This window comes from Ambystoma mexicanum, chromosome 4p (genome assembly GCF_040938575.1).
Source record: "Ambystoma mexicanum isolate Mex_15411 chromosome 4p, UKY_AmexF1_1, whole genome shotgun sequence".
Classification (NCBI taxonomy): Eukaryota; Metazoa; Chordata; class Amphibia; order Caudata; family Ambystomatidae; genus Ambystoma; species Ambystoma mexicanum.
In genome coordinates, this window is record NC_090927.1 from 844,443,976 (window position 1) to 844,462,870 (window position 18,895).

At 47.6% G+C, this 18,895-nt stretch overlaps 36 non-coding genes and 30 pseudogenes across 36 annotated transcripts; all 66 read right to left on the reverse strand.

Annotated features, from left to right (window-relative positions):
- LOC138459622 (5S ribosomal RNA) overlaps nucleotides 1-83 on the reverse strand; it is a 104-nt pseudogene extending 21 nt beyond the window's left edge.
- Nucleotides 84-189: 106 nt separating this feature from the next.
- Nucleotides 190-308, reverse strand: LOC138454932 (5S ribosomal RNA). Its single transcript, XR_011261588.1, has one exon. It is a non-coding gene; the product is annotated as a 5S ribosomal RNA (ribosomal RNA).
- Nucleotides 309-414: 106 nt separating this feature from the next.
- LOC138454019 (5S ribosomal RNA) lies at nucleotides 415-533 on the reverse strand. Its single transcript, XR_011260715.1, has one exon. It is a non-coding gene; the product is annotated as a 5S ribosomal RNA (ribosomal RNA).
- Nucleotides 534-639: 106 nt separating this feature from the next.
- LOC138461464 (5S ribosomal RNA) lies at nucleotides 640-758 on the reverse strand. Its single transcript, XR_011264080.1, has one exon. It is a non-coding gene; the product is annotated as a 5S ribosomal RNA (ribosomal RNA).
- A 463-nt stretch (nucleotides 759-1,221) lies between these two features.
- On the reverse strand, nucleotides 1,222-1,330 carry LOC138459138 (5S ribosomal RNA; annotated as a pseudogene).
- Nucleotides 1,331-1,436: 106 nt separating this feature from the next.
- LOC138456353 (5S ribosomal RNA) lies at nucleotides 1,437-1,545 on the reverse strand (annotated as a pseudogene).
- A 106-nt stretch (nucleotides 1,546-1,651) lies between these two features.
- Nucleotides 1,652-1,770, reverse strand: LOC138454630 (5S ribosomal RNA). Its single transcript, XR_011261298.1, has one exon. It is a non-coding gene; the product is annotated as a 5S ribosomal RNA (ribosomal RNA).
- A 106-nt stretch (nucleotides 1,771-1,876) lies between these two features.
- LOC138456536 (5S ribosomal RNA) lies at nucleotides 1,877-1,985 on the reverse strand (annotated as a pseudogene).
- Nucleotides 1,986-2,448: 463 nt separating this feature from the next.
- Nucleotides 2,449-2,557, reverse strand: LOC138457070 (5S ribosomal RNA; annotated as a pseudogene).
- Nucleotides 2,558-2,663: 106 nt separating this feature from the next.
- Nucleotides 2,664-2,782, reverse strand: LOC138458939 (5S ribosomal RNA). The gene has a single exon (XR_011262506.1). It is a non-coding gene; the product is annotated as a 5S ribosomal RNA (ribosomal RNA).
- Nucleotides 2,783-2,888: 106 nt separating this feature from the next.
- On the reverse strand, nucleotides 2,889-3,007 carry LOC138463529 (5S ribosomal RNA). Its single transcript, XR_011266116.1, has one exon. It is a non-coding gene; the product is annotated as a 5S ribosomal RNA (ribosomal RNA).
- Nucleotides 3,008-3,113: 106 nt separating this feature from the next.
- LOC138458712 (5S ribosomal RNA) lies at nucleotides 3,114-3,222 on the reverse strand (annotated as a pseudogene).
- Nucleotides 3,223-3,328: 106 nt separating this feature from the next.
- On the reverse strand, nucleotides 3,329-3,447 carry LOC138457891 (5S ribosomal RNA). The gene has a single exon (XR_011262320.1). It is a non-coding gene; the product is annotated as a 5S ribosomal RNA (ribosomal RNA).
- A 106-nt stretch (nucleotides 3,448-3,553) lies between these two features.
- Nucleotides 3,554-3,672, reverse strand: LOC138461465 (5S ribosomal RNA). The gene has a single exon (XR_011264081.1). It is a non-coding gene; the product is annotated as a 5S ribosomal RNA (ribosomal RNA).
- Nucleotides 3,673-4,135: 463 nt separating this feature from the next.
- Nucleotides 4,136-4,239, reverse strand: LOC138459623 (5S ribosomal RNA; annotated as a pseudogene).
- A 106-nt stretch (nucleotides 4,240-4,345) lies between these two features.
- On the reverse strand, nucleotides 4,346-4,464 carry LOC138454605 (5S ribosomal RNA). The gene has a single exon (XR_011261274.1). It is a non-coding gene; the product is annotated as a 5S ribosomal RNA (ribosomal RNA).
- Nucleotides 4,465-4,570: 106 nt separating this feature from the next.
- On the reverse strand, nucleotides 4,571-4,689 carry LOC138463383 (5S ribosomal RNA). The gene has a single exon (XR_011265970.1). It is a non-coding gene; the product is annotated as a 5S ribosomal RNA (ribosomal RNA).
- A 106-nt stretch (nucleotides 4,690-4,795) lies between these two features.
- LOC138461466 (5S ribosomal RNA) lies at nucleotides 4,796-4,914 on the reverse strand. The gene has a single exon (XR_011264082.1). It is a non-coding gene; the product is annotated as a 5S ribosomal RNA (ribosomal RNA).
- Nucleotides 4,915-5,377: 463 nt separating this feature from the next.
- On the reverse strand, nucleotides 5,378-5,486 carry LOC138457771 (5S ribosomal RNA; annotated as a pseudogene).
- Nucleotides 5,487-5,592: 106 nt separating this feature from the next.
- Nucleotides 5,593-5,701, reverse strand: LOC138456354 (5S ribosomal RNA; annotated as a pseudogene).
- Nucleotides 5,702-5,807: 106 nt separating this feature from the next.
- On the reverse strand, nucleotides 5,808-5,926 carry LOC138462967 (5S ribosomal RNA). The gene has a single exon (XR_011265554.1). It is a non-coding gene; the product is annotated as a 5S ribosomal RNA (ribosomal RNA).
- A 106-nt stretch (nucleotides 5,927-6,032) lies between these two features.
- On the reverse strand, nucleotides 6,033-6,141 carry LOC138456537 (5S ribosomal RNA; annotated as a pseudogene).
- A 463-nt stretch (nucleotides 6,142-6,604) lies between these two features.
- On the reverse strand, nucleotides 6,605-6,713 carry LOC138458048 (5S ribosomal RNA; annotated as a pseudogene).
- A 106-nt stretch (nucleotides 6,714-6,819) lies between these two features.
- On the reverse strand, nucleotides 6,820-6,938 carry LOC138463838 (5S ribosomal RNA). The gene has a single exon (XR_011266423.1). It is a non-coding gene; the product is annotated as a 5S ribosomal RNA (ribosomal RNA).
- Nucleotides 6,939-7,044: 106 nt separating this feature from the next.
- On the reverse strand, nucleotides 7,045-7,163 carry LOC138455393 (5S ribosomal RNA). Its single transcript, XR_011261993.1, has one exon. It is a non-coding gene; the product is annotated as a 5S ribosomal RNA (ribosomal RNA).
- A 106-nt stretch (nucleotides 7,164-7,269) lies between these two features.
- On the reverse strand, nucleotides 7,270-7,388 carry LOC138464958 (5S ribosomal RNA). The gene has a single exon (XR_011267534.1). It is a non-coding gene; the product is annotated as a 5S ribosomal RNA (ribosomal RNA).
- Nucleotides 7,389-7,851: 463 nt separating this feature from the next.
- LOC138458940 (5S ribosomal RNA) lies at nucleotides 7,852-7,960 on the reverse strand (annotated as a pseudogene).
- A 106-nt stretch (nucleotides 7,961-8,066) lies between these two features.
- On the reverse strand, nucleotides 8,067-8,175 carry LOC138458868 (5S ribosomal RNA; annotated as a pseudogene).
- A 106-nt stretch (nucleotides 8,176-8,281) lies between these two features.
- On the reverse strand, nucleotides 8,282-8,400 carry LOC138460525 (5S ribosomal RNA). Its single transcript, XR_011263210.1, has one exon. It is a non-coding gene; the product is annotated as a 5S ribosomal RNA (ribosomal RNA).
- Nucleotides 8,401-8,506: 106 nt separating this feature from the next.
- LOC138457751 (5S ribosomal RNA) lies at nucleotides 8,507-8,615 on the reverse strand (annotated as a pseudogene).
- A 106-nt stretch (nucleotides 8,616-8,721) lies between these two features.
- On the reverse strand, nucleotides 8,722-8,840 carry LOC138460526 (5S ribosomal RNA). The gene has a single exon (XR_011263211.1). It is a non-coding gene; the product is annotated as a 5S ribosomal RNA (ribosomal RNA).
- Nucleotides 8,841-8,946: 106 nt separating this feature from the next.
- Nucleotides 8,947-9,055, reverse strand: LOC138457752 (5S ribosomal RNA; annotated as a pseudogene).
- Nucleotides 9,056-9,161: 106 nt separating this feature from the next.
- LOC138464644 (5S ribosomal RNA) lies at nucleotides 9,162-9,280 on the reverse strand. Its single transcript, XR_011267222.1, has one exon. It is a non-coding gene; the product is annotated as a 5S ribosomal RNA (ribosomal RNA).
- Nucleotides 9,281-9,743: 463 nt separating this feature from the next.
- LOC138457072 (5S ribosomal RNA) lies at nucleotides 9,744-9,852 on the reverse strand (annotated as a pseudogene).
- Nucleotides 9,853-9,958: 106 nt separating this feature from the next.
- LOC138458221 (5S ribosomal RNA) lies at nucleotides 9,959-10,067 on the reverse strand (annotated as a pseudogene).
- Nucleotides 10,068-10,173: 106 nt separating this feature from the next.
- LOC138463002 (5S ribosomal RNA) lies at nucleotides 10,174-10,292 on the reverse strand. Its single transcript, XR_011265589.1, has one exon. It is a non-coding gene; the product is annotated as a 5S ribosomal RNA (ribosomal RNA).
- A 106-nt stretch (nucleotides 10,293-10,398) lies between these two features.
- LOC138463530 (5S ribosomal RNA) lies at nucleotides 10,399-10,517 on the reverse strand. Its single transcript, XR_011266117.1, has one exon. It is a non-coding gene; the product is annotated as a 5S ribosomal RNA (ribosomal RNA).
- Nucleotides 10,518-10,623: 106 nt separating this feature from the next.
- On the reverse strand, nucleotides 10,624-10,732 carry LOC138458714 (5S ribosomal RNA; annotated as a pseudogene).
- A 106-nt stretch (nucleotides 10,733-10,838) lies between these two features.
- Nucleotides 10,839-10,957, reverse strand: LOC138455404 (5S ribosomal RNA). The gene has a single exon (XR_011261994.1). It is a non-coding gene; the product is annotated as a 5S ribosomal RNA (ribosomal RNA).
- Nucleotides 10,958-11,063: 106 nt separating this feature from the next.
- On the reverse strand, nucleotides 11,064-11,182 carry LOC138461467 (5S ribosomal RNA). The gene has a single exon (XR_011264083.1). It is a non-coding gene; the product is annotated as a 5S ribosomal RNA (ribosomal RNA).
- Nucleotides 11,183-11,645: 463 nt separating this feature from the next.
- On the reverse strand, nucleotides 11,646-11,754 carry LOC138457670 (5S ribosomal RNA; annotated as a pseudogene).
- A 106-nt stretch (nucleotides 11,755-11,860) lies between these two features.
- LOC138454933 (5S ribosomal RNA) lies at nucleotides 11,861-11,979 on the reverse strand. Its single transcript, XR_011261589.1, has one exon. It is a non-coding gene; the product is annotated as a 5S ribosomal RNA (ribosomal RNA).
- Nucleotides 11,980-12,085: 106 nt separating this feature from the next.
- LOC138464709 (5S ribosomal RNA) lies at nucleotides 12,086-12,204 on the reverse strand. The gene has a single exon (XR_011267286.1). It is a non-coding gene; the product is annotated as a 5S ribosomal RNA (ribosomal RNA).
- Nucleotides 12,205-12,310: 106 nt separating this feature from the next.
- LOC138461468 (5S ribosomal RNA) lies at nucleotides 12,311-12,429 on the reverse strand. The gene has a single exon (XR_011264084.1). It is a non-coding gene; the product is annotated as a 5S ribosomal RNA (ribosomal RNA).
- Nucleotides 12,430-12,892: 463 nt separating this feature from the next.
- On the reverse strand, nucleotides 12,893-13,001 carry LOC138457772 (5S ribosomal RNA; annotated as a pseudogene).
- Nucleotides 13,002-13,107: 106 nt separating this feature from the next.
- Nucleotides 13,108-13,216, reverse strand: LOC138456355 (5S ribosomal RNA; annotated as a pseudogene).
- A 106-nt stretch (nucleotides 13,217-13,322) lies between these two features.
- Nucleotides 13,323-13,441, reverse strand: LOC138462968 (5S ribosomal RNA). Its single transcript, XR_011265555.1, has one exon. It is a non-coding gene; the product is annotated as a 5S ribosomal RNA (ribosomal RNA).
- Nucleotides 13,442-13,547: 106 nt separating this feature from the next.
- LOC138456538 (5S ribosomal RNA) lies at nucleotides 13,548-13,656 on the reverse strand (annotated as a pseudogene).
- A 463-nt stretch (nucleotides 13,657-14,119) lies between these two features.
- Nucleotides 14,120-14,228, reverse strand: LOC138458049 (5S ribosomal RNA; annotated as a pseudogene).
- A 106-nt stretch (nucleotides 14,229-14,334) lies between these two features.
- Nucleotides 14,335-14,443, reverse strand: LOC138457833 (5S ribosomal RNA; annotated as a pseudogene).
- Nucleotides 14,444-14,549: 106 nt separating this feature from the next.
- LOC138461826 (5S ribosomal RNA) lies at nucleotides 14,550-14,668 on the reverse strand. Its single transcript, XR_011264432.1, has one exon. It is a non-coding gene; the product is annotated as a 5S ribosomal RNA (ribosomal RNA).
- A 106-nt stretch (nucleotides 14,669-14,774) lies between these two features.
- Nucleotides 14,775-14,893, reverse strand: LOC138455416 (5S ribosomal RNA). Its single transcript, XR_011261996.1, has one exon. It is a non-coding gene; the product is annotated as a 5S ribosomal RNA (ribosomal RNA).
- Nucleotides 14,894-14,999: 106 nt separating this feature from the next.
- LOC138464959 (5S ribosomal RNA) lies at nucleotides 15,000-15,118 on the reverse strand. Its single transcript, XR_011267535.1, has one exon. It is a non-coding gene; the product is annotated as a 5S ribosomal RNA (ribosomal RNA).
- Nucleotides 15,119-15,581: 463 nt separating this feature from the next.
- Nucleotides 15,582-15,690, reverse strand: LOC138458941 (5S ribosomal RNA; annotated as a pseudogene).
- Nucleotides 15,691-15,796: 106 nt separating this feature from the next.
- On the reverse strand, nucleotides 15,797-15,905 carry LOC138457963 (5S ribosomal RNA; annotated as a pseudogene).
- Nucleotides 15,906-16,011: 106 nt separating this feature from the next.
- On the reverse strand, nucleotides 16,012-16,130 carry LOC138460527 (5S ribosomal RNA). The gene has a single exon (XR_011263212.1). It is a non-coding gene; the product is annotated as a 5S ribosomal RNA (ribosomal RNA).
- A 106-nt stretch (nucleotides 16,131-16,236) lies between these two features.
- On the reverse strand, nucleotides 16,237-16,345 carry LOC138457754 (5S ribosomal RNA; annotated as a pseudogene).
- Nucleotides 16,346-16,451: 106 nt separating this feature from the next.
- On the reverse strand, nucleotides 16,452-16,570 carry LOC138462640 (5S ribosomal RNA). The gene has a single exon (XR_011265234.1). It is a non-coding gene; the product is annotated as a 5S ribosomal RNA (ribosomal RNA).
- Nucleotides 16,571-17,033: 463 nt separating this feature from the next.
- Nucleotides 17,034-17,142, reverse strand: LOC138457073 (5S ribosomal RNA; annotated as a pseudogene).
- A 106-nt stretch (nucleotides 17,143-17,248) lies between these two features.
- Nucleotides 17,249-17,357, reverse strand: LOC138458869 (5S ribosomal RNA; annotated as a pseudogene).
- A 106-nt stretch (nucleotides 17,358-17,463) lies between these two features.
- On the reverse strand, nucleotides 17,464-17,582 carry LOC138460528 (5S ribosomal RNA). The gene has a single exon (XR_011263213.1). It is a non-coding gene; the product is annotated as a 5S ribosomal RNA (ribosomal RNA).
- A 106-nt stretch (nucleotides 17,583-17,688) lies between these two features.
- LOC138454051 (5S ribosomal RNA) lies at nucleotides 17,689-17,807 on the reverse strand. Its single transcript, XR_011260745.1, has one exon. It is a non-coding gene; the product is annotated as a 5S ribosomal RNA (ribosomal RNA).
- A 106-nt stretch (nucleotides 17,808-17,913) lies between these two features.
- On the reverse strand, nucleotides 17,914-18,032 carry LOC138454060 (5S ribosomal RNA). The gene has a single exon (XR_011260753.1). It is a non-coding gene; the product is annotated as a 5S ribosomal RNA (ribosomal RNA).
- A 106-nt stretch (nucleotides 18,033-18,138) lies between these two features.
- Nucleotides 18,139-18,247, reverse strand: LOC138458715 (5S ribosomal RNA; annotated as a pseudogene).
- A 106-nt stretch (nucleotides 18,248-18,353) lies between these two features.
- LOC138455428 (5S ribosomal RNA) lies at nucleotides 18,354-18,472 on the reverse strand. The gene has a single exon (XR_011261997.1). It is a non-coding gene; the product is annotated as a 5S ribosomal RNA (ribosomal RNA).
- Nucleotides 18,473-18,578: 106 nt separating this feature from the next.
- On the reverse strand, nucleotides 18,579-18,697 carry LOC138461470 (5S ribosomal RNA). Its single transcript, XR_011264085.1, has one exon. It is a non-coding gene; the product is annotated as a 5S ribosomal RNA (ribosomal RNA).
- Between the last annotated feature and the right edge of the window lie 198 nt (nucleotides 18,698-18,895).

Consider the following 18,895-nt stretch of genomic DNA (forward strand, 5'->3'; position numbering starts at 1 on the left):
CCAGGCAGTCTCCCATCCAGGTACTAACTAGGCCCGACCCTGCTTAGCTTCCTGGGCGCATTCAGTGTGGTGTGGCCGTAGGCTCTGGGCCTAGTGAGTTTTGTACTTTTAAGCATCTAGTCGGATAGACCTTGCAGTTTTGAAAGGCAATTGTGAAATGGCTCACTTCCTGAACTTGGAGCACAAAAAAGCCTACAGCACCTGGTATTCCCAGGTGGTCTCCCATCCAGGTACTAACTAGGCCCGACACTGCTTAGCTGCCGAGATCAGACGAGATCGGGCGCAATCAGTGTGGTGTGTCCGTAGTCTCTGGGCCTAGTGAGTTTTGTACTTTTAAGCATCTAGTCAGCTAGACCTTGCAGTTTTGAAAGGCAATTGAGAAATGGCTCACTTCCTGAACTTGGAGCACAAAAAAGCCTACAGCACCTGGTATTCCGAGGCGGTCTCCCATTCAGGTACTAACGAGGCCCGACACTGCTTAGCTTCCGAGATCAGACGAGATCGGGCGCATTCAGTGTGGTGTGGCCGTAGGCTCTGGGCCTTGTGAGTTTTGTACTTTTAAGCATCTAGTCGGCTAGACCTTGCAGTTTTAAAAGGCAATTGAGAAAGGGCTCACTTCCTGAACTTGGAGCACAAAAAAGCCTACAGCACCTGGTATTCCCAGGCGGTCTCCCATCCAGGTACTAACTAGGCCTGACACTGCTTAACTTCCGAGATCAGACGAGATCGGGTGCATTCAGTGTGGTGTGGCCGTAGGCTCTAGGAATGCTAAGAATATTACTCTTATGCATTTGCATTTAGTAAGCTAAGCCATGCAGCCACTTGCAACATGATACCACGCTCATCGCTCGATCAGGCTCGATCAGGCGAGATATATAAGACTGGTGGGCCCATTCAGGACTCCTATGTCTGGTAGGATAACTTTAATTCATCCATCCTGTGTCTGTTGCAGGGAGGTGGAGAGAACAATCAACACAATAATGGTTTTCTTTCATGCCTCTTGAAGGACTCAATATTCTCTGTACTGCATTACATGTGAAAGTCGATTTATTACCCATGAACACACTACCTGTATGCTAATTCTATGTAAAAAGGTAGCTCCAGCCCTCATGATGTTGTCCAACATTTCCGCTATAAAACGGGATACAATTATTTTGGAAACATACCAAATTTGAAAAATAATTGAGAAGTTGCGCAATTACTAATCATGGAGCACAAAAAAGCCTACAGCACCTGGTATTCCCAGGCAGTCTCCCATCCAGGTACTAACTATGCCCGTCCCTGCTTAGCTTCCGAGATCGGGCGCATTCAGTGTGGTGTGGCCGTAGGCTCTGGGCCTAGTGAGTTTTGTACTTTTAAGCATCTAGTCGGCTAGACCTTGCAGTTTTGAAAGGCAATTGTGAAATGGCTCACTTCCTGAACTTGGAGCACAAAAAAGCCTACAGCACCTGGTATTCCCAGGCGGTCTCCCATCCAGGTACTAACGAGGCCCTACACTGCTTAGCTTCCGAGATCAGGCGCATTCAGTGTGGTGTGGCCGTAGGCTCTGGGCCTTGTGAGTTTTGTACTTTTAAGCATCTAGTCGGCTAGACCTTGCAGTTTTGAAAGGCAATTGTGAAATGGCTCACTTCCTGAACTTGGAGTACAAAAAAGCCTACAGCACCTGGTATTCCCAGGCGGTCTCCCATCCAGGTACTAACTAGGCCCGACACTGCGTAGCTTCTAAGATCAGACGAGATCAGGCGCATTCAGTGTGGTGTGGCCGTAGGCTCTGGGCCTAGTGAGTTTTGTACTTTTAAGCATCTAGTCGGCTAGACCTTGCAGTTTTAAAAGGCAATTGTGAAATGGCTCACTTCCTGAACTTGGAGTACAAAAAAGCCTACAGCACCTGGTATTCCCAGGCGGTCTCCCATCCAGGTACTAACTAGGCCTGACACTGCTTAACTTCCGAGATCAGGTGCATTCAGTGTGGTGTGGCCATAGGCTCTAGGAATGCTAAGAATATTACTCTTATGCATTTGCATTTAGTAAGCTAAGCCATGCAGCCACTTGCAACATGATACCACGCTCATCGCTCGATCAGGCTCGATCAGGCGAGATATATAAGACTGGTGGGCCCATTCAGGACTCCTATGTCTGGTAGGATAACTTTAATTCATCCATCCTGTGTCTGTTGCAGGGAGGTGGCGAGAACAATCAACACAATAATGGTTTTCTTTCATGCCTCTTGAAGGACTCAATATTCTCTGTACTGCATTACATGTGAAAGTCGATTTATTACCCATGAACACACTACCTGTATGCTAATTCTATGTAAAAAGGTAGCTCCAGCCCTCATGATGTTGTCCAACATTTCCGCTATAAAACGGTATACAATTATTTTGGAAACATACCAAATTTGAAAAATAATTGAGAAGTTGCGCAATTACTAATCATGGAGCACAAAAAAGCCTACAGCACCTGGTATTCCCAGGCAGTCTCCCATCCAGGTACTAACTAGGCCCGACCCTGCTTAGCTTCCGAGATCGGGCGCATTCAGTGTGGTGTGGCCGTAGGCTCTGGGCCTAGTGAGTTTTGTACTTTTAAGCATCTAGTCAGCTAGACCTTGCAGTTTTGAAAGGCAATTGAGAAATGGCTCACTTCCTGAACTTGGAGCACAAAAAAGCCTACAGCACCTGGTATTCCCAGGCGGTCTCCCATCCAGGTACTAACGAGGCCCGACACTGCTTAGCTTCCGAGATCAGACGAGATCGGGTGCATTCAGTGTGGTGTGGCCGTAGGCTCTGGGCCTTGTGAGTTTTGTACTTTTAAGCATCTAGTCGGCTAGACCTTGCAGTTTTGAAAGGCAATTGTGAAATGGCTCACTTCCTGAACTTGGAGCACAAAAAAGCCTACAGCACCTGGTATTCCCAGGTGGTTTCCCATCCAGGTACTAACTAGGCCCGACACTGCTTAGCTTCCGAGATCAGACGAGATCGGGCACAATCAGTGTGGTGTGGCCGTAGGCTCTGGGCCTAGTGAGTTTTGTACTTTTAAGCATCTAGTCAGCTAGACCTTGCAGTTTTGAAAGGCAATTGAGAAATGGCTCACTTCCTGAACTTGGAGCACAAAAAAGCCTACAGCACCTGTTATTCCCAGGCGGTCTCCCATCCAGGTACTAACGAGGCCCGACACTGCTTAGCTTCCGAGATCAGACGCATTCAGTGTGGTGTGGCCGTAGGCTCTGGGCCTTGTGAGTTTTGTACTTTTAAGCATCTAGTCGGCTAGACCTTGCAGTTTTGAAAGGCAATTGAGAAATGGCTCACTTCCTGAACTTGGAGTACAAAAAAGCCTACAGCACCTGGTATTCCCAGGCGGTCTCCCATCCAGGTACTAACTAGGCCCAACACTGCTTAGCTTCTGAGATCAGACGAGATCAGGCGCATTCAGTGTGGTGTGGCCGTAGGCTCTGGGCCCAGTGAGTTTTGTACTTTTAAGCATCTAGTGGGCTAGACCTTGCAGTTTTAAAAGGCAATTGAGAAAGGGCTCACTTCCTGAACTTGGAGCACAAAAAAGCCTACAGCACCTGGTATTCCCAGGCGGTCTCCCATCCAGGTACTAACTAGGCCTGACACTGCTTAACTTCCGAGATCAGACGAGATCGGGTGCATTCAGTGTGGTGTGGCCGTAGGCTCTAGGAATGCTAAGAATATTACTCTTATGCATTTGCATTTAGTAAGCTAAGCCATGCAGCCACTTGCAACATGATACCACGCTCATCGCTCGATCAGGCTCGATCAGGCGAGATATATAAGACTGGTGGGCCCATTCAGGACTCCTATGTCTGGTAGGATAACTTTAATTCATCCATCCTGTGTCTGTTGCAGGGAGGTGGAGAGAACAATCAACACAATAATGGGTTTCTTTCATGCCTCTTGAAGGACTCAATATTCTCTGTACTGCATTACATGTGAAAGTCGATTTATTACCCATGAACACACTACCTGTATGCTAATTCTATGTAAAAAGGTAGCTCCAGCCCTCATGATGTTGTCCAACATTTCCGCTATAAAACGGGATACAATTATTTTGGAAACATACCAAATTTGAAAAATAATTGAGAAGTTGCGCAATTACTAATCATGGAGCACAAAAAAGCCTACAGCACCTGGTATTCCCAGGCAGTCTCCCATCCAGGTACTAACTAGGCCCGACCCTGCTTAGCTTCCTGGGCGCATTCAGTGTGGTGTGGCCGTAGGCTCTGGGCCTAGTGAGTTTTGTACTTTTAAGCATCTAGTCGGCTAGACCTTGCAGTTTTGAAAGGCAATTGTGAAATGGCTCACTTCCTGAACTTGGAGCACAAAAAAGCCTACAGCACCTGGTATTCCCAGGTGGTCTCCCATCCAGGTACTAACTAGGCCCGACACTGCTTAGCTGCCGAGATCAGATGAGATCGGGCGCAATCAGTGTGGTGTGTCCGTAGTCTCTGGGCCTAGTGAGTTTTGTACTTTTAAGCATCTAGTCAGCTAGACCTTGCAGTTTTGAAAGGCAATTGAGAAATGGCTCACTTCCTGAACTTGGAGCACAAAAAAGCCTACAGCACCTGGTATTCCGAGGCGGTCTCCCATCCAGGTACTAACAAGGCCCGACACTGCTTAGCTTCCGAGATCAGACGAGATCGGGCGCATTCAGTGTGGTGTGGCCGTAGGCTCTGGGCCTTGTGAGTTTTGTACTTTTAAGCATCTAGTCGGCTAGACCTTGCAGTTTTAAAAGGCAATTGAGAAAGGGCTCACTTCCTGAACTTGGAGCACAAAAAAGCCTACAGCACCTGGTATTCCCAGGCGGTCTCCCATCCAGGTACTAACTAGGCCTGACACTGCTTAACTTCCGAGATCAGACGAGATCGGGTGCATTCAGTGTGGTGTGGCCGTAGGCTCTAGGAATGCTAAGAATATTACTCTTATGCATTTGCATTTAGTAAGCTAAGCCATGCAGCCACTTGCAACATGATACCACGCTCATCGCTCGATCAGGCTCGATCAGGCGAGATATATAAGACTGGTGGGCCCATTCAGGACTCCTATGTCTGGTAGGATAACTTTAATTCATCCATCCTGTGTCTGTTGCAGGGAGGTGGAGAGAACAATCAACACAATAATGGTTTTCTTTCATGCCTCTTGAAGGACTCAATATTCTCTGTACTGCATTACATGTGAAAGTCGATTTATTACCCATGAACACACTACCTGTATGCTAATTCTATGTAAAAAGGTAGCTCCAGCCCTCATGATGTTGTCCAACATTTCCGCTATAAAACGGGATACAATTATTTTGGAAACATACCAAATTTGAAAAATAATTGAGAAGTTGCGCAATTACTAATCATGGAGCACAAAAAAGCCTACAGCACCTGGTATTCCCAGGCAGTCTCCCATCCAGGTACTAACTAGGCCCGTCCCTGCTTAGCTTCCGAGATCGGGCGCATTCAGTGTGGTGTGGCCGTAGGCTCTGGGCCTAGTGAGTTTTGTACTTTTAAGCATCTAGTCGGCTAGACCTTGCAGTTTTGAAAGGCAATTGTGAAATGGCTCACTTCCTGAACTTGGAGCACAAAAAAGCCTACAGCACCTGGTATTCCCAGGCGGTCTCCCATCCAGGTACTAACGAGGCCCTACACTGCTTAGCTTCCGAGATCAGGCGCATTCAGTGTGGTGTGGCCGTAGGCTCTGGGCCTTGTGAGTTTTGTACTTTTAAGCATCTAGTCGGCTAGACCTTGCAGTTTTGAAAGGCAATTGTGAAATGGCTCACTTCCTGAACTTGGAGTACAAAAAAGCCTACAGCACCTGGTATTCCCAGGCGGTCTCCCATCCAGGTACTAACTAGGCCCGACACTGCTTAGCTTCTAAGATCAGACGAGATCAGGCGCATTCAGTGTGGTGTGGCCGTAGGCTCTGGGCCTAGTGAGTTTTGTACTTTTAAGCATCTAGTCGGCTAGACCTTGCAGTTTTAAAAGGCAATTGTGAAATGGCTCACTTCCTGAACTTGGAGTACAAAAAAGCCTACAGCACCTGGTATTCCCAGGCGGTCTCCCATCCAGGTACTAACTAGGCCTGACACTGCTTAACTTCCGAGATCAGGTGCATTCAGTGTGGTGTGGCCATAGGCTCTAGGAATGCTAAGAATATTACTCTTATGCATTTGCATTTAGTAAGCTAAGCCATGCAGCCACTTGCAACATGATACCACGCTCATCGCTCGATCAGGCTCGATCAGGCGAGATATATAAGACTGGTGGGCCCATTCAGGACTCCTATGTCTGGTAGGATAACTTTAATTCATCCATCCTGTGTCTGTTGCAGGGAGGTGGCGAGAACAATCAACACAATAATGGTTTTCTTTCATGCCTCTTGAAGGACTCAATATTCTCTGTACTGCATTACATGTGAAAGTCGATTTATTACCCATGAACACACTACCTGTATGCTAATTCTATGTAAAAAGGTAGCTCCAGCCCTCATGATGTTGTCCAACATTTCCGCTATAAAACGGTATACAATTATTTTGGAAACATACCAAATTTGAAAAATAATTGAGAAGTTGCGCAATTACTAATCATGGAGCACAAAAAAGCCTACAGCACCTGGTATTCCCAGGCAGTCTCCCATCCAGGTACTAACTAGGCCCGACCCTGCTTAGCTTCCGAGATCAGGCGCATTCAGTGTGGTGTGGCCGTAGGCTCTGGGCCTAGTGAGTTTTGTACTTTTAAGCATCTAGTCGGCTAGACCTTGCAGTTTTGAAAGGCAATTGTGAAATGGCTCACTTCCTGAACTTGGAGCACAGAAAAGCCTACAGCACCTGGTATTCCCAGGTGGTCTCCCATCCAGGTACTAACGAGGCCCGACACTGCTTAGCTTCCGAGATCAGACGAGATCGGGCGCATTCAGTGTGGTGCGGCCGTAGGCTCTGGGCCTTGTGAGTTTTGTACTTTTAAGCATCTAGTCGGCTAGACCTTGCAGTTTTGAAAGGCAATTGAGAAATGGCTCACTTCCTGAACTTGGAGTACAAAAAAGCCTACAGCACCTGGTATTCCCAGGCGGTCTCCCATCCAGGTACTAACTAGGCCCGACACTGCTTAGCTTCTGAGATCAGACGAGATCAGGCGCATTCAGTGTGGTGTGGCCGTAGGCTCTGGGCCTAGTGAGTTTTGTACTTTTAAGCATCTAGTCGGCTAGACCTTGCAGTTTTAAAAGGCAATTGAGAAAGGGCTCACTTCCTGAACTTGGAGCACAAAAAAGCCTACAGCACCTGGTATTCCCAGGCGGTCTCCCATCCAGGAACTAACTAGGCCTGACACTGCTTAACTTCCGAGATCAGACGAGATCGGGTGCATTCAGTGTGGTGTGGCCGTAGGCTCTAGGAATGCTAAGAATATTACTCTTATGCATTTGCATTTAGTAAGCTAAGCCATGCAGCCACTTGCAACATGATACCACGCTCATCGCTCGATCAGGCTCGATCAGGCGAGATATATAAGACTGGTGGGCCCATTCAGGACTCCTATGTCTGGTAGGATAACTTTAATTCATCCATCCTGTGTCTGTTGCAGGGAGGTGGAGAGAACAATCAACACAATAATGGTTTTCTTTCATGCCTCTTGAAGGACTCAATATTCTCTGTACTGCATTACATGTGAAAGTCGATTTATTACCCATGAACACACTACCTGTCTGCTAATTCTATGTAAAAAGGTAGCTCCAGCCCTCATGATGTTGTCCAACATTTCCGCTATAAAACGGGATACAATTATTTTGGAAACATACCAAATTTGAAAAATAATTGAGAAGTTGCGCAATTACTAATCATGGAGCACAAAAAAGCCTACAGCACCTGGTATTCCCAGGCAGTCTCCCATCCAGGTACTAACTAGGCACGACCCTGCTTAGCTTCCGAGATCGGGCGCATTCAGTGTGGTGTGGCCGTAGGCTCTGGGCCTAGTGAGTTTTGTACTTTTAAGCATCTAGTCGGCTAGACCTTGCAGTTTTGAAAGGCAATTGTGAAATGGCTCACTTCCTGAACTTGGAGCACAAAAAAGCCTACAGCACCTGGTATTCCCAGGCAGTCTCCCATCCAGGTACTAACGAGGCCCGACACTGCTTAGCTTCCGAGATCAGACGCATTCAGTGTGGTGTGGCCGTAGGCTCTGGGCCTTGTGAGTTTTGTACTTTTAAGCATCTAGTCGGCTAGACCTTGCAGTTTTGAATGGCAATTGTGAAATGGCTCACTTCCTGAACTTGGAGCACAAAAAAGCCTACAGCACCTGGTATTCCCAGGTGGTCTCCCATCCAGGTACTAACTAGGCCCGACACTGCTTAGCTTCCGAGATCAGACGAGATCGGGCGCAATCAGTGTGGTGTGGCCGTAGGCTCTGGGCCTAGTGAGTTTTGTACTTTTAAGCATCTAGTCAGCTAGACCTTGCAGTTTTGAAAGGCAATTGAGAAATGGCTCACTTCCTGAACTTGGAGCACAAAAAAGCCTACAGCACCTGGTATTCCCAGGCGGTCTCCCATCCAGGTACTAACGAGGCCCGACACTGCTTAGCTTCCGAGATTGGGCGCATTCAGTGTGGTGTGGCCGTAGGCTCTGGGCCTTGTGAGTTTTGTACTTTTAAGCATCTAGTCGGCTAGACCTTGCAGTTTTGAATGGCAATTGTGAAATGGCTCACTTCCTGAACTTGGAGCACAAAAAAGCCTACAGCACCTGGTATTCCCAGGTGGTCTCCCATCCAGGTACTAACTAGGCCCGACACTGCTTAGCTTCCGAGATCAGACGAGATCGGGCGCAATCAGTGTGGTGTGGCCGTAGGCTCTGGGCCTAGTGAGTTTTGTACTTTTAAGCATCTAGTCAGCTAGACCTTGCAGTTTTGAAAGGCAATTGAGAAATGGCTCACTTCCTGAACTTGGAGCACAAAAAAGCCTACAGCACCTGGTATTCCCAGGCGGTCTCCCATCCAGGTACTAACGAGGCCCGACACTGCTTAGCTTCCGAGATTGGGCGCATTCAGTGTGGTGTGGCCGTAGGCTCTGGGCCTTGTGAGTTTTGTACTTTTAAGCATCTAGTCGGCTAGACCTTGCAGTTTTAAAAGGCAATTGAGAAAGGGCTCACTTCCTGAACTTGGAGCACAAAAAAGCCTACAGCACCTGGTATTCCCAGGCGGTCTCCCATCCAGGTACTAACTAGGCCTGACACTGCTTAACTTCCGAGATCAGACGAGATCAGGTGCATTCAGTGTGGTGTGGCCATAGGCTCTAGGAATGCTAAGAATATTACTCTTATGCATTTGCATTTAGTAAGCTAAGCCATGCAGCCACTTGCAACATGATACCACGCTCATCGCTCGATCAGGCTCGATCAGGCGAGATATATAAGACTGGTGGGCCCATTCAGGACTCCTATGTCTGGTAGGATAACTTTAATTCATCCATCCTGTGTCTGTTGCAGGGAGGTGGAGAGAACAATCAACACAATAATGGTTTTCTTTCATGCCTCTTGAAGGACTCAATATTCTCTGTACTGCATTACATGTGAAAGTCGATTTATTACCCATGAACACACTACCTGTATGCTAATTCTATGTAAAAAGGTAGCTCCAGCCCTCATGATGTTGTCCAACATTTCCGCTATAAAACGGTATACAATTATTTTGGAAACATACCAAATTTGAAAAATAATTGAGAAGTTGCGCAATTACTAATCATGGAGCACAAAAAAGCCTACAGCACCTGGTATTCCCAGGCAGTCTCCCATCCAGGTACTAACTAGGCCCGACCCTGCTTAGCTTCCGAGATCGGGCGCATTCAGTGTGGTGTGGCCGTAGGCTCTGGGCCTAGTGAGTTTTGTACTTTTAAGCATCTAGTCGGCTAGACCTTGCAGTTTTGAAAGGCAATTGTGAAATGGCTCACTTCCTGAACTTGGAGCACAAAAAAGCCTACAGCACCTGGTATTCCCAGGCAGTCTCCCATCCAGGTACTAACAAGGCCCTACACTGCTTAGCTTCCGAGATCAGACGCATTCAGTGTGGTGTGGCCGTAGGCTCTGGGCCTTGTGAGTTTTGTACTTTTAAGCATCTAGTCGGCTAGACCTTGCAGTTTTGAAAGGCAATTGTGAAATGGCTCACTTCCTGAACTTGGAGCACAAAAAAGCCTACAGCACCTGGTATTCCCAGGCGGTCTCCCATCCAGGTACTAACGAGGCCCGACACTGCTTAGCTTCCGAGATCAGACGAGATCGGGCGCAATCAGTGTGGTGTGGCCGTAGGCTCTGGGCCTTGTGAGTTTTGTACTTTTAAGCATCTAGTCGGCTAGACCTTGCAGTTTTGAAAGGCAATTGTGAAATGGCTCACTTCCTGAACTTGGAGCACAAAAAAGCCTACAGCACCTGGTATTCCCAGGTGGTTTCCCATCCAGGTACTAACTAGGCCCGACACTGCTTAGCTTCCGAGATCAGACGAGATCGGGCACAATCAGTGTGGTGTGGCCGTAGGCTCTGGGCCTAGTGAGTTTTGTACTTTTAAGCATCTAGTCAGCTAGACCTTGCAGTTTTGAAAGGCAATTGAGAAATGGCTCACTTCCTGAACTTGGAGCACAAAAAAGCCTACAGCACCTGTTATTCCCAGGCGGTCTCCCATCCAGGTACTAACGAGGCCCGACACTGCTTAGCTTCCGAGATCAGACGCATTCAGTGTGGTGTGGCCGTAGGCTCTGGGCCTTGTGAGTTTTGTACTTTTAAGCATCTAGTCGGCTAGACCTTGCAGTTTTGAAAGGCAATTGAGAAATGGCTCACTTCCTGAACTTGGAGTACAAAAAAGCCTACAGCACCTGGTATTCCCAGGCGGTCTCCCATCCAGGTACTAACTAGGCCCGACACTGCTTAGCTTCTGAGATCAGACGAGATCAGGCGCATTCAGTGTGGTGTGGCCGTAGGCTCTGGGCCCAGTGAGTTTTGTACTTTTAAGCATCTAGTGGGCTAGACCTTGCAGTTTTAAAAGGCAATTGAGAAAGGGCTCACTTCCTGAACTTGGAGCACAAAAAAGCCTACAGCACCTGGTATTCCCAGGCGGTCTCCCATCCAGGTACTAACTAGGCCTGACACTGCTTAACTTCCGAGATCAGACGAGATCGGGTGCATTCAGTGTGGTGTGGCCGTAGGCTCTAGGAATGCTAAGAATATTACTCTTATGCATTTGCATTTAGTAAGCTAAGCCATGCAGCCACTTGCAACATGATACCACGCTCATCGCTCGATCAGGCTCGATCAGGCGAGATATATAAGACTGGTGGGCCCATTCAGGACTCCTATGTCTGGTAGGATAACTTTAATTCATCCATCCTGTGTCTGTTGCAGGGAGGTGGAGAGAACAATCAACACAATAATGGTTTTCTTTCATGCCTCTTGAAGGACTCAATATTCTCTGTACTGCATTACATGTGAAAGTCGATTTATTACCCATGAACACACTACCTGTATGCTAATTCTATGTAAAAAGGTAGCTCCAGCCCTCATGATGTTGTCCAACATTTCCGCTATAAAACGGGATACAATTATTTTGGAAACATACCAAATTTGAAAAATAATTGAGAAGTTGCGCAATTACTAATCATGGAGCACAAAAAAGCCTACAGCACCTGGTATTCCCAGGCAGTGTCCCATCCAGGTACTAACTAGGCCCAACCCTGCTTAGCTTCCGAGATCGGGCGCATTCAGTGTGGTGTGGCCGTAGGCTCTGGGCCTAGTGAGTTTTGTACTTTTAAGCATCTAGTCGGCTAGACCTTGCAGTTTTGAAAGGCAATTGTGAAATGGCTCACTTCCTGAACTTGGAGCACAAAAAAGCCTACAGCACCTGGTATTCCCAGGTGGTCTCCCATCCAGGTACTAACTAGGCCCGACACTGCTTAGCTGCCGAGATCAGACGAGATCGGGCGCAATCAGTGTGGTGTGTCCGTAGTCTCTGGGCCTAGTGAGTTTTGTACTTTTAAGCATCTAGTCAGCTAGACCTTGCAGTTTTGAAAGGCAATTGAGAAATGGCTCACTTCCTGAACTTGGAGCACAAAAAAGCCTACAGCACCTGGTATTCCGAGGCGGTCTCCCATCCAGGTACTAACGAGGCCCGACACTGCTTAGCTTCCGAGATCAGACGAGATCGGGCGCATTCAGTGTGGTGTGGCCGTAGGCTCTGGGCCTTGTGAGTTTTGTACTTTTAAGCATCTAGTCGGCTAGACCTTGCAGTTTTAAAAGGCAATTGAGAAAGGGCTCACTTCCTGAACTTGGAGCACAAAAAAGCCTACAGCACCTGGTATTCCCAGGCGGTCTCCCATCCAGGTACTAACTAGGCCTGACACTGCTTAACTTCCGAGATCAGACGAGATCGGGTGCATTCAGTGTGGTGTGGCCGTAGGCTCTAGGAATGCTAAGAATATTACTCTTATGCATTTGCATTTAGTAAGCTAAGCCATGCAGCCACTTGCAACATGATACCACGCTCATCGCTCGATCAGGCTCGATCAGGCGAGATATATAAGACTGGTGGGCCCATTCAGGACTCCTATGTCTGGTAGGATAACTTTAATTCATCCATCCTGTGTCTGTTGCAGGGAGGTGGAGAGAACAATCAACACAATAATGGTTTTCTTTCATGCCTCTTGAAGGACTCAATATTCTCTGTACTGCATTACATGTGAAAGTCGATTTATTACCCATGAACACACTACCTGTATGCTAATTCTATGTAAAAAGGTAGCTCCAGCCCTCATGATGTTGTCCAACATTTCCGCTATAAAACGGGATACAATTATTTTGGAAACATACCAAATTTGAAAAATAATTGAGAAGTTGCGCAATTACTAATCATGGAGCACAAAAAAGCCTACAGCACCTGGTATTCCCAGGCAGTCTCCCATCCAGGTACTAACTAGGCCCGTCCCTGCTTAGCTTCCGAGATCGGGCGCATTCAGTGTGGTGTGGCCGTAGGCTCTGGGCCTAGTGAGTTTTGTACTTTTAAGCATCTAGTCGGCTAGACCTTGCAGTTTTGAAAGGCAATTGTGAAATGGCTCACTTCCTGAACTTGGAGCACAAAAAAGCCTACAGCACCTGGTATTCCCAGGCGGTCTCCCATCCAGGTACTAACGAGGCCCTACACTGCTTAGCTTCCGAGATCAGGCGCATTCAGTGTGGTGTGGCCGTAGGCTCTGGGCCTTGTGAGTTTTGTACTTTTAAGCATCTAGTCGGCTAGACCTTGCAGTTTTGAAAGGCAATTGTGAAATGGCTCACTTCCTGAACTTGGAGTACAAAAAAGCCTACAGCACCTGGTATTCCCAGGCGGTCTCCCATCCAGGTACTAACTAGGCCCGACACTGCTTAGCTTCTAAGATCAGACGAGATCAGGCGCATTCAGTGTGGTGTGGCCGTAGGCTCTGGGCCTAGTGAGTTTTGTACTTTTAAGCATCTAGTCGGCTAGACCTTGCAGTTTTAAAAGGCAATTGAGAAAGGGCTCACTTCCTGAACTTGGAGCACAAAAAAGCCTACAGCACCTGGTATTCCCAGGCGGTCTCCCATCCAGGTACTAACTAGGCCTGACACTGCTTAACTTCCGAGATCAGGTGCATTCAGTGTGGTGTGGCCATAGGCTCTAGGAATGCTAAGAATATTACTCTTATGCATTTGCATTTAGTAAGCTAAGCCATGCAGCCACTTGCAACATGATACCACGCTCATCGCTCGATCAGGCTCGATCAGGCGAGATATATAAGACTGGTGGGCCCATTCAGGACTCCTATGTCTGGTAGGATAACTTTAATTCATCCATCCTGTGTCTGTTGCAGGGAGGTGGCGAGAACAATCAACACAATAATGGTTTTCTTTCATGCCTCTTGAAGGACTCAATATTCTCTGTACTGCATTACATGTGAAAGTCGATTTATTACCCATGAACACACTACCTGTATGCTAATTCTATGTAAAAAGGTAGCTCCAGCCCTCATGATGTTGTCCAACATTTCCGCTATAAAACGGTATACAATTATTTTGGAAACATACCAAATTTGAAAAATAATTGAGAAGTTGCGCAATTACTAATCATGGAGCACAAAAAAGCCTACAGCACCTGGTATTCCCAGGCAGTCTCCCATCCAGGTACTAACTAGGCCCGACCCTGCTTAGCTTCCGAGATCAGGCGCATTCAGTGTGGTGTGGCCGTAGGCTCTGGGCCTAGTGAGTTTTGTACTTTTAAGCATCTAGTCGGCTAGACCTTGCAGTTTTGAAAGGCAATTGTGAAATGGCTCACTTCCTGAACTTGGAGCACAGAAAAGCCTACAGCACCTGGTATTCCCAGGTGGTCTCCCATCCAGGTACTAACGAGGCCCGACACTGCTTAGCTTCCGAGATCAGACGCATTCAGTGTGGTGTGGCCGTAGGCTCTGGGCCTTGTGAGTTTTGTACTTTTAAGCATCTAGTCGGCTAGACCTTACAGTTTTGAAAGGCAATTGTGAAATGGCTCACTTCCTGAACTTGGAGCACAAAAAAGCCTACAGCACCTGGTATTCCCAGGTGGTCTCCCATCCAGGTACTAACGAGGCCCGACACTGCTTAGCTTCCGAGATCAGACGAGATCGGGCGCATTCAGTGTGGTGTGGCCGTAGGCTCTGGGCCTTGTGAGTTTTGTACTTTTAAGCATCTAGTCGGCTAGACCTTGCAGTTTTGAAAGGCAATTGAGAAATGGCTCACTTCCTGAACTTGGAGTACAAAAAAGCCTACAGCACCTGGTATTCCCAGGCGGTCTCCCATCCAGGTACTAACTAGGCCCGACACTGCTTAGCTTCTGAGATCAGACGAGATCAGGCGCATTCAGTGTGGTGTGGCCGTAGGCTCTGGGCCTAGTGAGTTTTGTACTTTTAAGCATCTAGTCGGCTAGACCTTGCAGTTTTAAAAGGCAATTGAGAAAGGGCTCACTTCCTGAACTTGGAGCACAAAAAAGCCTACAGCACCTGGTATTCCCAGGCGGTCTCCCATCCAGGAACTAACTAGGCCTGACACTGCTTAACTTCCGAGATCAGACGAGATCGGGTGCATTCAGTGTGGTGTGGCCGTAGGCTCTAGGAATGCTAAGAATATTACTCTTATGCATTTGCATTTAGTAAGCTAAGCCATGCAGCCACTTGCAACATGATACCACGCTCATCGCTCGATCAGGCTCGATCAGGCGAGATATATAAGACTGGTGGGCCCATTCAGGACTCCTATGTCTGGTAGGATAACTTTAATTCATCCATCCTGTGTCTGTTGCAGGGAGGTGGAGAGAACAATCAACACAATAATGGTTTTCTTTCATGCCTCTTGAAGGACTCAATATTCTCTGTACTGCATTACATGTGAAAGTCGATTTATTACCCATGAACACACTACCTGTCTGCTAATTCTATGTAAAAAGGTAGCTCCAGCCCTCATGATGTTGTCCAACATTTCCGCTATAAAACGGGATACAATTATTTTGGAAACATACCAAATTTGAAAAATAATTGAGAAGTTGCGCAATTACTAATCATGGAGCACAAAAAAGCCTACAGCACCTGGTATTCCCAGGCAGTCTCCCATCCAGGTACTAACTAGGCACGACCCTGCTTAGCTTCCGAGATCGGGCGCATTCAGTGTGGTGTGGCCGTAGGCTCTGGGCCTAGTGAGTTTTGTACTTTTAAGCATCTAGTCGGCTAGACCTTGCAGTTTTGAAAGGCAATTGTGAAATGGCTCACTTCCTGAACTTGGAGCACAAAAAAGCCTACAGCACCTGGTATTCCCAGGCGGTCTCCCATCCAGGTACTAACGAGGCCCGACACTGCTTAGCTTCCGAGATCAGACGCATTCAGTGTGGTGTGGCCGTAGGCTCTGGGCCTTGTGAGTTTTGTACTTTTAAGCATCTAGTCTGCTAGACCTTGCAGTTTTGAATGGCAATTGTGAAATGGCTCACTTCCTGAACTTGGAGCACAAAAAAGCCTACAGCACCTGGTATTCCCAGGTGGTCTCCCATCCAGGTACTAACTAGGCCCGACACTGCTTAGCTTCCGAGATCAGACGAGATCGGGCGCAATCAGTGTGGTGTGGCCGTAGGCTCTGGGCCTAGTGAGTTTTGTACTTTTAAGCATCTAGTCAGCTAGACCTTGCAGTTTTGAAAGGCAATTGAGAAATGGCTCACTTCCTGAACTTGGAGCACAAAAAAGCCTACAGCACCTGGTATTCCCAGGCGGTCTCCCATCCAGGTACTAACGAGGCCCGACACTGCTTAGCTTCCGAGATTGGGCGCATTCAGTGTGGTGTGGCCGTAGGCTCTGGGCCTTGTGAGTTTTGTACTTTTAAGCATCTAGTCGGCTAGACCTTGCAGTTTTAAAAGGCAATTGAGAAAGGGCTCACTTCCTGAACTTGGAGCACAAAAAAGCCTACAGCACCTGGTATTCCCAGGCGGTCTCCCATCCAGGTACTAACTAGGCCTGACACTGCTTAACTTCCGAGATCAGACGAGATCGGGTGCATTCAGTGTGGTGTGGCCATAGGCTCTAGGAATGCTAAGAATATTACTCTTATGCATTTGCATTTAGTAAGCTAAGCCATGCAGCCACTTGCAACATGATACCACGCTCATCGCTCGATCAGGCTCGATCAGGCGAGATATATAAGACTGGTGGGCCCATTCAGGACTCCTATGTCTGGTAGGATAACTTTAATTCATCCATCCTGTGTCTGTTGCAGGGAGGTGGAGAGAACAATCAACACAATAATGGTTTTCTTTCATGCCTCTTGAAGGACTCAATATTCTCTGTACTGCATTACATGTGAAAGTCGATTTATTACCCATGAACACACTACCTGTATGCTAATTCTATGTAAAAAGGTAGCTCCAGCCCTCATGATGTTGTCCAACATTTCCGCTATAAAACGGTATACAATTATTTTGGAAACATACCAAATTTGAAAAATAATTGAGAAGTTGCGCAATTACTAATCATGGAGCACAAAAAAGCCTACAGCACCTGGTATTCCCAGGCAGTCTCCCATCCAGGTACTAACTAGGCCCGACCCTGCTTAGCTTCCGAGATCGGGCGCATTCAGTGTGGTGTGGCCGTAGGCTCTGGGCCTAGTGAGTTTTGTACTTTTAAGCATCTAGTCGGCTAGACCTTGCAGTTTTGAAAGGCAATTGTGAAATGGCTCACTTCCTGAACTTGGAGCACAAAAAAGCCTACAGCACCTGGTATTCCCAGGCAGTCTCCCATCCAGGTACTAACGAGGCCCGACACTGCTTAGCTTCCGAGATCAGACGCATTCAGTGTGGTGTGGCCGTAGGCTCTGGGCCTTGTGAGTTTTGTACTTTTAAGCATCTAGTCGGCTAGACCTTGCAGTTTTGAAAGGCAATTGTGAAATGGCTCACTTCCTGAACTTGGAGCACAAAAAAGCCTACAGCACCTGGTATTCCCAGGTGGTCTCCCATCCAGGTACTAACTAGGCCCGACACTGCTTAGCTTCCGAGATCAGACGAGATCGGGCGCAATCAGTGTGGTGTGGCCGTAGGCTCTGGGCCTAGTGAGTTTTGTACTTTTAAGCATCTAGTCAGCTAGACCTTGCAGTTTTGAAAGGCAATTGAGAAATGGCTCACTTCCTGAACTTGGAGCACAAAAAAGCCTACAGCACCTGGTATTCCCAGGCGGTCTCCGATCCAGGTACTAACGAGGCCCGACACTGCTTAGCTTCCGAGATCAGACGAGATCGGGTGCATTCAGTGTGGTGTGGCCGTAGGCTCTGGGCCTTGTGAGTTTTGTACTTTTAAGCATCTAGTCGGCTAGACCTTGCAGTTTTGAAAGGCAATTGTGAAATGGCTCACTTCCTGAACTTGGAGCACAAAAAAGCCTACAGCACCTGGTATTCCCAGGTGGTTTCCCATCCAGGTACTAACGAGGCCCGACACTGCTTAGCTTCCGAGATCAGACGAGATCGGGCACAATCAGTGTGGTGTGGCCGTAGGCTCTGGGCCTAGTGAGTTTTGTACTTTTAAGCATCTAGTCAGCTAGACCTTGCAGTTTTGAAAGGCAATTGAGAAATGGCTCACTTCCTGAACTTGGAGCACAAAAAAGCCTACAGCACCTGTTATTCCCAGGCGGTCTCCCATCCAGGTACTAACGAGGCCCGACACTGCTTAGCTTCCGAGATCAGACGCATTCAGTGTGGTGTGGCCGTAGGCTCTGGGCCTTGTGAGTTTTGTACTTTTAAGCATCTAGTCGGCTAGACCTTGCAGTTTTGAAAGGCAATTGAGAAATGGCTCACTTCCTGAACTTGGAGTACAAAAAAGCCTACAGCACCTGGTATTCCCAGGCGGTCTCCCATCCAGGTACTAACTAGGCCCGACACTGCTTAGCTTCTGAGATCAGACGAGATCAGGCGCATTCAGTGTGGTGTGGCCGTAGGCTCTGGGCCCAGTGAGTTTTGTACTTTTAAGCATCTAGTGGGCTAGACCTTGCAGTTTTAAAAGGCAATTGAGAAAGGGCTCACTTCCTGAACTTGGAGCACAAAAAAGCCTACAGCACCTGGTATTCCCAGGCGGTCTCCCATCCAGGTACTAACTAGGCCTGACACTGCTTAACTTCCGAGATCAGACGAGATCGGGTGCATTCAGTGTGGTGTGGCCGTAGGCTCTAGGAATGCTAAGAATATTACTCTTATGCATTTGCATTTAGTAAGCTAAGCCATGCAGCCACTTGCAACATGATACCACGCTCATCGCTCGATCAGGCTCGATCAGGCGAGATATATAAGACTGGTGGGCCCATTCAGGACTCCTATGTCTGGTAGGATAACTTTAATTCATCCATCCTGTGTCTGTTGCAGGGAG